At 42.7% G+C, this 16,688-nt stretch overlaps 1 protein-coding gene across 1 annotated transcript in view; it reads right to left on the minus strand.

Annotated features, from left to right (window-relative positions):
* LOC143982706 (cyclin-dependent kinase inhibitor 1-like) overlaps positions 1 to 13,968 on the minus strand; it is a 37,202-nt gene extending 23,234 nt beyond the window's left edge. Inside the window, exon 1 of the mRNA XM_077481652.1 lies at positions 13,845 to 13,968. The gene's annotated coding sequence lies outside the window, so the exon portion shown is untranslated. The remainder of the gene's footprint in view (positions 1 to 13,844) is intronic.
* Between the last annotated feature and the right edge of the window lie 2,720 nt (positions 13,969 to 16,688).

Consider the following 16,688-nt stretch of genomic DNA (forward strand, 5'->3'; position numbering starts at 1 on the left):
GATGATAATAGCGATATAATAGTCCATTAGCTCTGAAAAAAAGGTGCAAGAGTGCAAAAAGTGCTTATGTGCAACAAAGTATCAAAAAAGTATATATAAATATAGGTAAACTCAGTGCAATAGCAAATCCTATATATAAAGGTAAATGATGGGCTATTCACAGTATATGAGTAACGAAATAATCAATTCCATATAATCAGATGATAATAGTGATATAATAGTCCATAAGCTCTGAAAAATAATAATAAAGGTGCAAAAGTGCAAAAAGTGCTTATGTGCAACAAAGTATCAAAATAAAGTCTTCAATAGGTAGTTGCCGATGTGCGATCTTCCTGTGCTCCACTTAGTGCTCTCTATATACTTACCTCAATGTGGGTAAAAAAACTACAATTGCAGAGTGCAATGGCACTTTCCAAAGTGCACAGTCTATTTGCCTTCAGGAAAAAAAAACCCAATGCCTCAAAAAGGAGGATTCCTCCATCCACTCTGTATGTGTGGATAGAGGAACCTGTTCGTTTTTTGTTTTTCAGCCAGTAGACTAAGCCAGAAAAAAAAAGAAACAGAGTATAAAGCGAAGTTCCACCCTAAAGTGTAACTTCCACTCATCTGAACACCCCCCCCCCTCTGGTGCCACAGTTGACACCTTTCAGGGGGGAGGGGGGTGCAGATACCTGTCTAAGACAGGTATTTGCACCCACTTCCGGGCATAGACTCCCACGGGTGTCTATGCCTCTTTCTGTCCCGCCACGCTGTCTGCTGGGACACACACGGGTCCCAGAGACATCGCGGACCATTTCCATTGCACTGCGCGACTTGCAGATTGCGCAGTAGGGAACCAGGAAGTGAAGCCGCAACGCAAGTGAATTCCTGATTCCCTCGCCGAGAATGGCGGCGGCAGCAGCCGAAGAGCTGAGCGTTCGATCGGCCTCGGCTGTCGACATCGCTGGACCCTGGGACAGGTGAGTGTCCATTTATTAAAAGTCAGCAGCTGTAGTATTTATAGCTGCTGCTGGCTTTTAATAATTTTTTTTTCGGGTGAACTCCCTCTTTAAGGATCTTATACTGGACACATCCCCATATTTGAGTACAATTTAGAGGGTTTTTGTGCACACTTTTTTTGCACTTTTTTGCACAACTTATAGTACAAGAGCAGAATCACATGTTTTTTGACCCAAAGACTTTAGGTTTTTAGTAAATAAATAGATGCAGTCATAAAGTTAGAAATTGCATAAAGGCATTTCTGCAGACACGTAGATACAATATGAAGTGTGAACTGAAGTGTGCAGAGGAGTACTGTTTAGCATATAAAAACACAGGGAAACACTGGTCTATGTGCAGACAATTATTTTATTGCATTCTGGTGTGACCCCATGGGGTGTTATTTACCAAAGGAAAATCCACTTTGCACTGAAATTGCACTTGGAAGTAAAGTCGCTGTAGATCCAAGGGGGTCATGCAAGGAAAATAGCAAACAGCATTTTAGTTGCACATGATTGGATGATAAAATCAGCAGAGCTTCCCCTCATTTCAGATCTACCCCTTGGATTTAGAGTGACTGCACTTCCAAGTGTACTTGCAGTGCAAAGTGGATTTGCCTTTCGTAAATACCCCCCCCCCCCCCCCCCATGTCACTTTCTTGGTGCTCCAAAGCATCTCCAAAGTCTCCATAGAAGTCTTTGACAAACTCTCACAGAACCTGAAGCTTTTGATGGGCTCTTAATCAGCTTTTAGCGGTGCTTTGTTTTGGGGGTATTGCAAATGTAAATGCACTGGGAATCCAACAAGCAAACCGGAAAGATGTCATCAGCAGTCACATTTCCGGTTCATGCGTTCTGGAAGTGTCTGGTGCAGACATCACATCTGGTGTGCAGAGTGGAGCAGCAGAAAGGTGAGTGGGGTTCGGACTGAAGCGGAGAAACTAGGAGATGGCACACGTGGTGTGCAACATGGAAACACTATAGCAGAAGGTGAGCATGGGCAAGAGAGAGAGTAAGTAACAGAGGATCATCAGAGCTGGGGAACCAGAGCAGGAAAAACTAGTAGATGAAATGTGGTGAGCAGCGTGGGAGCAATATAGTGGGAGGTGAGCAGAGAGAGAGGAGGAACAGCAAACCAGAGGATTCGCAGAGCTGGGGGGCACTACTTAGTGAGGCATCACTACTGAGCAGAGCATTGGCAGAGCTGGGGGTACTACTGAGCAAGGAGATCTGCTGAATGAGGGTATGAATAAGCTGGGGGATCTGCTGAATGAGGGTACCAATGAGCTGGGGATCAGCTGAGTGCGGGGGGGGGGGGGGGGGTACTACTGAGCTGGGGTTCTACTGAGCTCTTTTAAAACAAATAAAAAGTCAACACACCAAGCATTTGCCAAGCTTTATTAAAGCTTCAATAAAGCATCACCAAAGCATCAACCACACATCAAAAAAGCATGTTGAAGCAGTAGACACTTTAATGTGTCAAAGTTAAAGTCAAAACAAGTGTAAATGAGCCCTAAATGTGATGTGCGACAATTTCTATTATGGTCCACCACTGGTTGCCAAAATAATTGAGTACTTGTGCCAGGGTTTCAGGTAAAAACTGTTCTTAAAGTGGATGTAAACCCAATTCATGAAATTTGAGCTGGGCACATATACAGTATCCGAAGTGTATTCTTATCTCTCTTCAAAGCACTAAGTCTGTTGGCTTTCTCCTGCTCTGTTCTTCTGTTATCAGCATGATTACTTCTGACAAGTTCTCTGTCAACTGTGATAAAACCAGGCTGAATTTTGTGTCAGGGTGGGTGCTCTAAATAGATTAGCACAGCTCTGCAAGTCTCTGTGGAGAGGGGGTGTGTACCTTTCCTTCAATCAGCTGTCTCGCAGTGTATGGCAAGAATCCACACCCACAGGTGAATGAGGAAGAAAAAATTCTAACAGGATGTGCACTTTCTAAACAGTATATAAAGATGAAGATGGCAGATATAAATGTAACACTTATATAGAGAGATTTGTTTCATCCCTGTGTATCATCTGAGGCTGTTCACTTCACTGGGTATATGTTAGGGTTTACATCCACTTTAATGTATACTAGTATGATCATGTTATAGGAAAATCCGATTGTATGTGGGCTCCATCTGACTTTTTCCATCGGAATTTCCGACACACAAAGTTTGAAGCAGGATCTAAAATTTTCCCGACAACAAAATCTGATAGTTTAAATTCCGATCGTGTGTAGACAATTCCAACGGACAAAGTGCCACGCGTGCTCAGAATAAATTAAGAGACCACAGCTATTGGCTACTGGCCTGTTTATAGTCCCAACGTACGTTAAGAACCATCGGATTTTTCGGATTTGTCTGACCGTGTGTATGCAAAACAAGTTTGGCACAAAATCCATTGGAAAAAATACGATGGATTTTGTCGGAATGTCTGACCGTGTGTACAGGGCATTAGTAAACATGACAAAGATATACAATATTTTTTTTTATGTATTGACCAAGATGACATAAGGAAACTTATAGTAGGTTCTACGTTTAATGAAATCATCGTAAAATCAAAACATACATTTGCAGACTCTATGGATTTAAAGATCCTGTATTTCTATGCGATTATGTCATTACAGAAAGATCAGAGACACTTAAGTACTGTCCATTAAACTTTTTTTTTTTATTGCCACTTACATCTAATTTTTCAGGACAAGCTTTCCCTTCATCAAAGGTCTCAACACACCCTGAAAGCTTGTCCCGAAACATTGGATGTTAGTGCCAATAAAAAAAAAAAAAAAAACTATCCTGGACAGTACGCAATTGTTTCTGCCACAAGTGCACCAATACGGCTACAATCCCCTCCAGAAAGATCAGAAATCAAGAAAGATGAAGACAGAGGTGAAAAGGAAATCTCAACTACAAAAAAAAACCTCAATCTGAGATAGACATAACAGTGACTATTGCATTTTCCTGCTGCACGAACAGGAAGGATTCCTGTAGTAGTGTGTAAAAGGCTGAGTCAGCGAGCTACTAATAACAGCACTGCGTCATGTAGTGTCATCTGGGTCCCGCTTTAGTCACACTTCTCGGGGAGGAGGTAGACACTGCTTGGGACATGTCCAAGCATATTCCTTTACAGTCACGCCATACAATACCCCATGTAACTCATCAATTCACCGTAGTACTTTATCCGAAGAATGCACAGAAATATGTACACATATGAAGACAATGAGATAAACTATCTGGCTTATGTAAAAACACAGAAAGCAGTGGGGAAAATAGAGTAATTACCACAGCCAACCAAAAGAAATTCCCATAGCAAACAGAACTAAGTAATCACCATCACATGTTGATCTAAGTGATTACTCTTTATATAGCATTCTCTTTCCGCGTGAGCCATCAATTAATGCAGTAAGCAAAACTTAACTCTATAATTGAACTTTTTTCCTCTACATCCCCTGCCTCCCACCTTTGCTACACTAATGCTGCGTACACACGGTCGGACTTTCCTGTAGAAAAGGTCAGACGGAATCATTCCGTCGGATATTCCGATCGTGTGTGGGCTTCAGCGGACTTTTTCTTTCCAAAATTCTGATGGACCTAGAAATAGAACATGTTTTAAATCTTTCCGACAGAATCAATTCCTACCGGGAAAACTATTTGTCTGTATGCTGTTCTGATGGACCAAAAACGATGCAAGGGCAGCTATTGGCTACTGGCTATGAATTTTTTCTAGTCCCGTCAGACTTTGGTGCGATCGTGTGTTTATTCTGATGGAAAAAAACAATTGTGTTTATGCGGCATAAGCGAGAGAACGTCACCAGCACACCATGGATCTCCAGAATGGGTTCAAAAACTTTATTCAGCGATCACATCATTACAGCAGAAGCAACACAACTTTATCAGGCATGCGTCACAAGCCTGATGAAGGGGTCTCGTGAGGCTCCGGAACATTGCGTCTGCTGTAACAATGTAAACACCAAATACAATTTTTGACCCATGCTGGAGATCCATGGGGTGCTGGTAACGTTCCAGCCGAAGGTCGCTGCAGCACCCACTTACATACAAAGCCATCTCTACAGGAAAGTGTGCATTGGAATAGCATGTTGGAATCTTCCTCTACACAAACCGCATCCCCTGTCCTCCGTTTTGTTTCCTGCTCATTTTCTTTTTTTACATTCCAGCCCACCCTCTCCACCATTATGGCCTTGGCTGTGATCCTGGTGCTTCCTGGGATATGCACGTCACATATACCAGAAGGCATTGGGGGTGTGCCTGATAGACCATCATCAGGAGGAGGCTGCCTAAACCCGAAAGAGACAGCCTCCTCCTGATAACGTTATGGCGGAGGATGGTGATATGGCACCTGAGTGGTGGCAGCGGGGAAGAAGACTGCAGCAGGACAACACAGGATCCATTGGATGGGTAAGTGTCCAAATTGAGAACAACCCAGCATCAGGTAAGCAGGGCTTTAAAAAATAAATAAATGGGGTAATGACTTCTTTAGGTGATACCCTTTATTGGCCAACTTAAAGTGGATACCATTTATTGGCTAACTTACTTCATTCTCCCTTTAGGTTTCTTCCCCACCTTACCTGTACCGCTGGATGCCCTCAAAAAACATACATCCATACCCAGCAAATCCTGCATTGTCTGGTGAAACCTGCTGCTCTGCCACTGCACGCTGGGTCCTGTGATGCCTTCTTCAATAATGGCAGTTTCAGAGAGTTGGAATGTCTGATTCCAGGTTCCTGCATTCAGCTCCCTGATGACGTGGCCCTATACATGTACAACGTGCTCAGCATGGCTCTGAATCCTCTTGGGATGTGTGATGTAAGTATCCCCGTAGGCTTTGAGTTGGGAAGGTGGGAATATACCTAGGTGAGAAAAGCTGGAAGAGCATTTTGGATCCCACTGATTTTTTATTTATTCTTTTGGGGGGGGGGGGGCTTTAAAAACACACCACTTTCATTTATATGACTGGATTTATAAGAATTCATGGTTTCTGCCAGCCTTTATATTAGATAAACAACTATTGTAGGTGCAGAAGACAGATAACTGTTATGAAACATAATAGGGGATGGAAGTAATCACAGAGTGCTTTCTTTGTTCATAAAACAGGAAAAACAAATCATTATGGCTGACCTGACCACCAAAAGGTGGGTGCTTGAAGCACGGTTTCAGTGACTGCCAAGCACTCTCAAACCTTTTGTTCTGAAAAGATCAACTGAGCTTCACAGCTGGGCACACATTGACAAATTCATTTGCCTCAACCCAGACTTGGCATGCAATAACATGGGCAGTGAATGCATCTTTGTGCTCAAGGAACTAATTATGGAATATGTAGACTCTTGAATTAACTTTTATTAAAACAATGCCGCTTCTGTCTTTGTCACAATTGGGGTCTAAAATTCCTAGTAGGGCCTAGTGTTAAACGCTAAAAGGAGCTGTGACATCACTAGCCAGGTCATGTAACACCATGTAACAGTGCTTGGGCCTTGCAATTGGCCACTAGACAAACTAAATTCTAGCTGTCAGTTGGGTTTCCACTTGAGAAGAATCACTTCTTGCAAAGTGTATGTGCCAGGTAATGTTTGATCTGGAGGTTGAGCTTTCATTGGCTGTCAAGAACATTAATTCCTTTATATATATGGTATCATTTATATATATATATATATATATATATATATATATATAGTAGTGTCATAGGCATTAACATTACATCACTTCCATATATCCTGAAATCAAACCTTAACATTCAAACAATTGGCCTGGCAATAGACAACATTTTTAAAGGCTTGCAAATGAAATGTATTGAGTCCCCAATGGTACCATCGCATGCTCTGACTAATGATTATTTAGAGCAGCCTTTCACAACCTTTTCAACACAGAGAAACCCTTGAAATAGTTCTCTGTTCTCAGGGAACCCCTGCTAAATATTATAAATCTACAACTCATGATATATTAGTGTGATGGTCAGTGGGAAGAATGGTCCTTACACTTGTGGTCATTGGGAAGAATTGCCTCCTTACAGATAGCTAAAAAGATCAATGGTGTGAGTGGGAACTTATCTGAGAGGCAGAAATTGCTCAATGCTGAAGGAACCCCTAGCAACCTCTGGAGGAACCCTGGTTGAGAATCACTGATTTAGAATAACCAAACAAGTCAACAATTCTATATTCCATTCTATGTATGGCTAGCCAAACCATGCAATATGTTATTGTTTTCTGAAGACAAAACTGGAATAGAAAAGGTTTGCTCAGACCATGTCCATACATCGGTCATAGAAAAATAACTATTCTTCAGACAATAGCTAACTCATAGGATGTTAGCCACTCTTCCAGCTTTCCGTTGCCTTTATGAAGACAAAAGTGGGATCTTCTACCCACTCAATCAACCTTGTCACGCTACTATGTGTTCCTTGTGGAAAAAAGACTGACATCACCTTCTGTTGTGTGTTAGTAGGATAATCTCATAAAGACCTTGACCATGCTAAGCAATCCAATACACAGATATTGTCAGTTAGGACAACTAACAAGTCAAGTAGGACTATATTTCTATACAATGAATATTTTGTTCTATTATGTGCAAACCTTCCTCATCAGGGAGGAGACAGTCTAGTTAATCTAGTCTTACACTACTCACTTGATACAATCTGCAAAGCTTTAAATGACATGTTTATGATAGTGTGCATGATAATTTGGTGTGTCACCTCTAATTAGGACTTATACGCAAGTTATCCTTAGGTTTCTATAAGCCACAGGAGTCTTGCAGCTTGCCACAGCCACTCCTTATGTTCCACTTAATACTTTGTGTAGCCACGCAGAGCTTCCCACACCTAAAAAATTATGGGTTATTATTACCAAACTTCTAAAGCTGAACATTTAAATTAAAGATCTATGCTTTGAAACCTTTGAGAGACCTGAAAAGGTTCAGCTTTCTATATATGAAGGAAACACCACAAATCGGAAAGATTTGCTAACTTGCAGGAAAAACTTTGAAGTTTGGAAAAATGTGGATGTATAAAAAGAGAAGCTATACAGAAAACGTACAACAAGACTAACATTACAGGAGCTGTATAGTACTTTTTTTTTTTATTAAGAAGGTATAGTACTTTTTTTTAACATTGCCTTTACTTACTCATATTGTTAAATATGAAATATTGCATTAGACTATTATGACTATTTGAAATTCAGCCAGTAGCAGGATCTTTTTCACATGGTTTCCCCTTTATCCTTTGTTCCTTTCTAGTAAATAGCCCACTGTTTACAGAGTTAAATAGCTCAAGCTTGGACCAATGTAAGTATTTATACTCCATACCTGTGTTACTGGCCTTGGAAGCAGAGACTCACTGTAGTAGTCGGTGCTACTAAAGTGATCGTTGTGGTTTTCCGGGTAATGTGTATTTTTTTTTAATGATTCTAAGGCATCCGCTAACTAGTAAAGGCGCTACTACAGTGATCAAGGCAGTCCCCTGGGTCCTTTGCTAAGCATCTGCCTTTCTGCACAGTGAATGCAACGAGTCACTTTCTTGCCACAGTTGCAATCATGCAGAACATCTATTTTTTTTTTTTTTTTTTGGAGGACAATGCATTCTTTGATTGACCAAGGTGCAGAGGAGGGTTGATGATGTCACAATCTCCACCTTGTCCAATCAGCAGATGTCTTGTATTTATTGAAAAAAAATATACAAGATCTGAAAAACTGCATTGATCACTGTAGTAGCACCAACTTCTACAGTGATTCTCTGCTTCCAAAGCAGTCCAACAGGTATGAAGTATGAATACTTACATTGGCTTACATCCAAGCTTGAGCTATTCAGCTCTGTAAACAGTGGGCTATTTACAAGAAAGGAGCAAAGTATATATGGGAAATCATGTGAAAAGGCGCCTGCTACTGGGTTAATTTCTACATAATAGTCATAAACAATACCAACAGGTATGGAAAATGTATATGTAAACAAACAAAACAAGTACCGCTCGAATGCTCCTATCACTGATATCAGTTATGATATGTCATGAACTAGTGCAGATCGTATAAAACAGTCTGTCAGGCTACAATATGCTACAGAAAAAATGGCAATCATGCACACAGGATGCAGACTCACTGTGACCAGAACGAACTAGGTAACGTGGGATGGTTTCAGCTCTGCTCTTAACCTGCAGGAGAGGTCCCTCAGACGCGTTTCAGCATTGGTGAGGCCTCAAGGATTAAGCCCACTAGGGGGAAAAACACATCTGAGGGACCACTCTTGGGGATGGAGAGCAGAGCTGAAGCCACCTTGCATTACCTGGTTTGGCCTTTGTTACAGTGAGTCAGTGTCCTGTGTGCGATCAGTTTCCATTTTTCTGTAGCAAGGAATACATATATACGTAGAGCAGTGCACTAAAAAAACATGAAGTTTAGCTTTATGGATAACTGGCTCTCTGGATTTGTCCTGCCCTGCTGTAGAATCACCAACTTCCAGTGAACTGGATGGCATTCCCAGCAATTACACTCCATATGTGTAAGATAAAGCTCCCAAGTGACAAAGGTAATGTGAAATCAGTTATATACATGTTTCTGATCTTATTTTAGGAGATGACTAATAATACGCCAACAGTGTCAGCATATATTAATGTGAGCCTAAAGGCATGTTAATATTTATGCAGCATTAGACTGCTTTACATTCCTTTTGAACTCACATATGCAATTGCAGATCATATAAAAAGGTATAATCATTTTGATCCTTAAAGTCTTCATTCTACTTTTGAACTGAAGTTTGACAGTATTTGCAGCGTGTGGGTTTGTCTCTCATTTAAATAGAAATCAAAAGGAACTTTGATGATTTTAGAGATTGCAAGGCGATTAAGGCAGCCTAAAGGTAGTAGGTATATGATGATATCACCATAACCATATGACAGTCTGTAGGCCATCACAAGGGCACACTTCTCCATGATGGCGGTTTGCAGCGTTCAGTATCCCCTGTATGGGATTTCTACTTTCTAAAACATTTGTGAAGGGTTCACAGGACCTCCGTCACATGCCCTAAAATCCTTCATGAATTTTAGATTTTCCACAATCTGAACATTTGTAGAGAAGTTTTTGCTATTCTTTCAGGCATGAAGTATTTTTTTTTTGTTTTTATTAGTATTTTTATACAGTGAAAAGTTGTTACTAGATGAAGTTATGCATGCTTTTCATGCATTTTCAGACACCCCTGTTGAAGTTTATTAAGAAATAAAATTTGCAACTCTGCCCCAAAAGAAGTTTGCGTACATTTTCGAGTGATGAGCTTTAGGCTACCATATGTTCAGGTTGTAAATGGGCCCCATTGAAAAAAATTGAGATCCTAGTGAAGAGAAATGAATCTTTAAAGTGGTTGTAAACCTCAAACTTGAAATATGTCAAAAAGAATAATCCACCATAGTGTGTACTTCTCAATCCAGAGCACTAGGTGTCATTTCTGTCTGCTGCTTTGTTCCTCTGCTATCAGCATGAGTCACTCCTGACAAGTTTTCCTGCCGCCAAGAGAAAAATGATGACAGGGGAGGGATCTCCAGCTGATTGACAGCCTCAGGCATGTTCTTGTGTGCAGGGGTGTGTGTCCCTTCCCTCCAATCAGCTCTTAGATCTCTCCTCACTGAGCTCTGCAGAGCATAACTTCAGCTTGCTGCCCCTTTTTTTTCTGACAGCTCAGACAAGCTTTATAAATTCGGGACTTTGAACAGATGTAGGGAAGAGAAGACTGCAGATAGACAGGTAAAACTTAAGTAAGGGGATTTGTTTCATCTCAGTGTATCATCTGAGACCGATCACTTTACTGGGTATATGGAAGGGTTTACAACCACCGTTAACAGTTCTTCACATTCACCTTGCCCCATATACTGTCTAAACATTTGCACACCTTGATACAGGTTGACTTTGAAATGTCAATGTCAGAATTAGAGAAGAATAGGCTGCAGTGCAATTTCAGTGTAAGATGTTCGGAGCTGACTGTACCATACAAAGGGAATGAAAGTTGGAGCACTACATAATGCAGCAGTGGATGCACAATGCAGACACATCATTGCAGTCCACTTAGTTTTTTTTGGGCAGAGTTCAGCTTTAAGAAATTGTGTGATATCTGATATTTAAGATCTTACTGACTACAATTACAAACTAGAGAATGTGTTTTGTTCAGAGCAGGCACACTGTGCATGCAAGAGAACATTCAAGTCATAATAACATACACCTAGACATATTGTTATCTAGCAGACCAAATGTTTGAAATGGCTCGTCACGCAACCAATGTGACAAGGTGAGTTAGGTGTGGGATTACCTGAAGTCAACTCCACTGCTTCATGAATATTTAACCTATACATTACTGCAGCCGTCATATTTTCCTGCCTTTCAAATGTATGTCAACAATCATGCCGACAGACAACTGTCGAGTAAAAGAGATAGAAAGACAGATAGATAGACAAATAGACAAACAGACAGACAATTATTTTGCCATGCATTTCTATTGATCTATTCCTACAGACAGAACCGGGTCTACAGCTTCATGTATCGTGGAAAATATACGACGATGCTTTCAGAGTAACAATGGTACCTTGAATATTCTGTAGCTATTATCACCATGCACACATATTTATATTAGCTCTATTCATTTTGTTTATAGTGTAAACAATTCAGAGATGCCCATATACAACATAAATAATAAAGGTACCAAAAGAGATCAGTTACATTGGGATTGGATAAATGTCTGTAGGACAGCATTGGCTGAGAAGCAAAAGAAAGAAGTGGCTGCTGACAGACCACAGGCACCTAGATCGGCAAGCAGGGGCGACATGGAGAAGGACAGTATTGGAGAAGGCAAGGAGAGTACAGAACTAAAGTAGGGTAAGCAGGGAGTATTAGACAAGGACAAACGGACAGTACTGGATAAGGACAGTACTTCAAAAGGACAGTATAGGGGAAATACAGAAAGACAGTAATGGAGAGAGACAGTACTGGGTGAAGGACAGAGGGACAGTACAGGAGGACAGTCCTGGAGAAGCACAGTACTGGATAAGGACAGTACTGGGGAAGGACAGTACTGGGGAAGGACAGTACTGGGGAAGGACAGTACTGGGGAAGGACAGTAGGACAGTACTGGAGAAAAACAGTACTGGATAAGGACAGTACTGGGGAAGGACAAGAGGACAGTACTGGAGAAGGACAGGAGGACAATAATAAATAAGGACACTACTGGGGAAGAAGGGGAGGACAGTATGAAAGTACTGAAGCAGTACAGAAGGACAGTACTGGAGAAGGACAGTATAGAAGAAGGACCGTACTTGAGAAGGACTTGAGGACAGTAATGGCGAAGGACAAGAGAATAGTACTTGAGAAGGACAGTACTGGAGAAGGACAGGAGGACAGTACTGGAGAAGACAAGAGGACGGTACTGGAGAAGGGCAGTACTGGAGGACACTACTTGAAAAGGACAGCACTGACGGGACAGTACTGAAGAAGGACAGGAGGACAGTACTGGATAAGGACAGCACTGAAGAAGGACAAGAGGACAGTACTGGAGAAGAAGGACAGTACTGGAGGACAGCACTTTAAAAAGACAGCACTGAAGAAGGACAAGAGGGCAGTACTGGAGAAGGACAGTACTGGATAAGGACAGCACTGAAGAAGGACAAGAGGACAGTACTGGAAAAGGACAAGAGGACAGTACTGGAAAAGGACAAGAGGACAGTACTGGAAAAGGACAAGAGGGCAGTACTGGAAAAGAACAAGGGGGCAGTACTGGAAAAGAACAAGAGGACAGTACTGGAGAAGGGCAAGAGGGCAGTACTGGAGAAGGGCAAGAAGACAGTACTGGAGAAGAACAAGAGGGCAGTACTGGAGAAGGTTGAGCTTGCAGTAGTGGCTGAGTAGTAGAATAAAGCCCTTGTTAATAGGCAGTACAGTGCTAGCAGGATCACCACATTCAGGAAAGTATCAGGAGGTTAATCCAGGAAAAGCCCACAGTGTATGGAGAAGGCAGGTTGCCGTTGACAGAAGTACAGAATCTGAGTGATGAGGAGATGCAGCATTGTAGAAGAGCCAGGATCCCTGTGCTGTACATCCATAGCTGAGAGCACCAGGCAGGACCTGGAGATGACAGTCAGGAGGAGGATAAAACTGATAGACATTACTGGAGATGGGGGGGACCTGATGATATTACACAGTACAGCACTGGTTGGGCTCCAGGGATATGTCCAGGTGATGTTACTGAAGAACATGGGCAATATACGACAGGACAATGGGAGGGGAGGCAGTATCGCTGGGTACTTGATGGATTGCACATGGTGAAGACCAAGACATCTGGATGGAAGGCAGAAGGACAACATCTGATGATGGTAATGGATAAATGTATAGCACTAATGAGAGGCAAAAGCTCAGCTCTGGATGAAGGGTGGGGGGGATTTCAGCCGATCTCTTATGACGGGGGGTGGAGAAGATCCTCTATGATGGGGGGTGGAGAAGATCTCCCATACTGGGGGGGGGGGGTGAGAAGATCTCCTATGATGAAGGTGGAGAAGATCTCCTATGATGGGGGGGTTGCAGCCGATCTCCTATGATGCGGGGTGGAGAAGATCTCCTATGATGGGGGGTGGAGAAGATCTCCTATGATGGGGGGTGGAGAAGATCTCCTATGATGGGATGCTGTACAGGTGTGAAGATCTATAATAGGAGGAACCCCGGCTCCTAGACATCTCCATCCTCCCTGTACTCCGCACTTCTCCTAGCCACTATACAGACAATGTACAACCTGCATACACAATACACACACACACACACAGAGGACCAGCTCATCCTCTATACATCCATATATCAGCCACCAATGTCAGGATAAAGCAATCTATGTGCCGTGTATGGCTCGTACCTGTCAGTCGCCCTGCTCTGTGCCGATGTCACACACACAGGAGTCTAGCTCAGTCTCAGTTTAGTACTCCGTCCTGACTATTTAAATCAGGGTGACGTCATTAAACTGGAGATCCCGAAGGGGGCGGGCCCTGTTGGGGCGTGCACGACGTGGCATAATGCCTCCAGCCGGAGGCCCCGCCCTGTCTGCGGACACACGGGGTGCTGGGACTGTTTACACACACACGCCGTACTCTGTGCTAGAGAGGGGGGTGGGAGGAGCTAGGGGGATGTCAGCCACCGATCAGGACGTACACCATGTACGATGCAGGCTATGATGCTAAGCAATGATCACACATCAGTAACATACACTATATTACCAGAAGTATTGGGACGCCTGCCTACACACACATGAACTGTAATGGCATCCCAGTCTTAGTCCGGAGGGTTTAATATTGAGTTGGCCTAACCTTTGCAGCTATAACAGATTCAACTCTTCTGGGAAGGCTGTCCACAAGGTTTAGGAGTGTGTCTATGGGAATGTTTGACCATTCTTCCAGAAGAGCATTTGTGGGGTCAGGCACTGATGTTGGATGAGAAGGCCAAGCTTGCAGTCTTTAATCTAATTCATCCCAAAGGTGTTCTATTGGGTTCAGGTCAGGACTCTGTCTAGGCCAGTCAAGTTCCTCTACGCAAAACTCGCTCATCCATGTCTTTATGGACCTTGCTTTGTGCACTGGTGCACAGTCAGAAGAAGGGGCCATCCCCAAACTGTTCCCACAAAGTTGGGAGCATGAAATTGTCCCAAATATCTTTATATGCTGATGCCTTAAGAGTTCCCTTAACTGGAACTAAGGGGCCAAGCCCCGAATAACAACCCCACACCATAATCCCTCCTCCACCAATGATTTGGACCAATACACAAACAAGGTCCATAAAGACATGGATGAGCGAGTTTGGGGTGGAGGAACTTGACTGGCCTGCACATAGTCCTGACCTCAACTCGATAGAACACCTCTGGAATAAATTAGAGCCAGGCCTTCTCATCCAACATCAGTGCCTGACCTCACAAATGCTCTTCTGGAAGAATGGTCAAACATTCCTATAGACACACTCCTAAACCTTGCCGACAGCCTTCTCAGAAGAGTTAAAGCTGTTATAGCCGCAAAAGGTGGGCCAACTCAATATTGAACCCTACAGACTAAGACTGGGGTGCCATGACAGTCCGTGTGTGTGTGTGTGTGTGTGTGTGTGTGTGTGTGTGTGTGTGTGTGTATATGTGATCTGTGGTATATGTGATCTGCAGTTGACCTCCCCTTGACCTGCTTCAAGGGGGGGCTTTCCTATTGATTTGACACATTACTTTAACCCTTTCATTGCCAGAGCTTTGGGTTGTTGTTTTTTTGCATACATCATAAATCAATGTGTTTTCCTTTGTTTTATCCTGTGTATTTCTTGTTTTCTTTGTAAAGCCCTGTGAGAAGCTACCTTAAGTCCCCTAGCACACTGACATATACCGATCAGGTCCACCTGTCAGTTTTTCAGGTCGGACTCGATCAGACATTCCCATAGCTCTCTATGGAAAAACGGATGTCAGCACCGACATCCGGATCCGGTCCACTAAAAAAGATGGATAAGGATCGGTTCCCCATCCATCCAGTGGATCGGATAACACTCGGATGGAAAGGGACAAGCAGTCCCTTTCCATGTGGTCACCCCATAGAGAGAAATGGGCTGTATCCATGTCCACTCTGCATAGTGGACCTGTCATCCGCCTACTCAGTGGAGAGATCCCTCACTGAGCAGGCAGATCCACTTGGTGGAGTTTGCCCTTTCTGCAAGGGGCCTTAAAGGTGCTATAGAAAATTAAGATTATTTTTATTTAGACCTGTAGATTAGTTAAACTCCCAAAACATTATTTTCTGAAAGTATAATATTTTGGTAAAAAAAAAAAAATACACTAAAGTTCATTTTATGGGAACCCAAAATGCAAGCTATTACCTTTTTTTTTTTTTTTTTGGCTAAGCTTTAAAATTGTGCACACTTGAGACACGGCATTAATTAGGCCATCTGTTGACCCTCTTCCATATACCTTTCCGCAGGGACGCTAGGAATGCGCTTCTTCACTGCCCAATCCCGGGACTCTTTTCATACCAGCACAAATTGGCCACATACCTGGGCTATTGTCAGGGCCTGGAAGAAACTCTCTGTCTGGTTCGTGGAGGTGAAGAGCATTCTGATCACCCTAATAATCCATGAGAAGATAATAAGTATCTTCCATGACTCCCACTCCACATTTCTCAAGGTTTGGGGCCCTCGGTGGTCATATGCTCTCCTCGCCGCCCCTGAACTAGACTTGTGTGAGCACTCCTGGTTAACACAGTGACCTTCACCCTAAAGGAACCTTTCTTCTTTTCCTTGATCTGTCCTGCTCTTCTTGCTTCAAAATTCCACTCTCTTCTCCCTCCTGTCTCTAACTTTCCCCACCCCACTTTTTTTTTCTCACTTTCCCCCCTCCCCCTCCAGCACCCAGTTCAAGACCCTCTTCCCCTTTGTAGATGGGGGCTCTCCCCTTCTCCCCCTATTTTTACACTAATGCCTAGGTCCTTCAGGCCCAATAACTTGTGATTACCCCCGACCCTGGTGGTTGGGGGTAGGTGGTTCACAATCTTGCACATTCAAAATGTATGCATTGATTCAGTGATTATTTTTCTTTACTTTTCGTGTACCCTGGGTGGGAACTGTGATATATTCATTTTGATATGTTCACTATTATTTCAATAAAAAATATTGTACCAGAAAGATGTCGATCTAACAGTCAACTTCTCTTGAATGGGAATGTTGGAATGTTTCCTCTCAATCAGTA

The sequence above is a fragment of the Lithobates pipiens genome, unplaced genomic scaffold (genome assembly GCF_037356315.1).
Source record: "Lithobates pipiens isolate NorthernLeopardFrog02 unplaced genomic scaffold, aLitPip1_a1.2 Scaffold_16, whole genome shotgun sequence".
Taxonomy (NCBI): domain Eukaryota; kingdom Metazoa; phylum Chordata; class Amphibia; order Anura; family Ranidae; genus Lithobates; species Lithobates pipiens.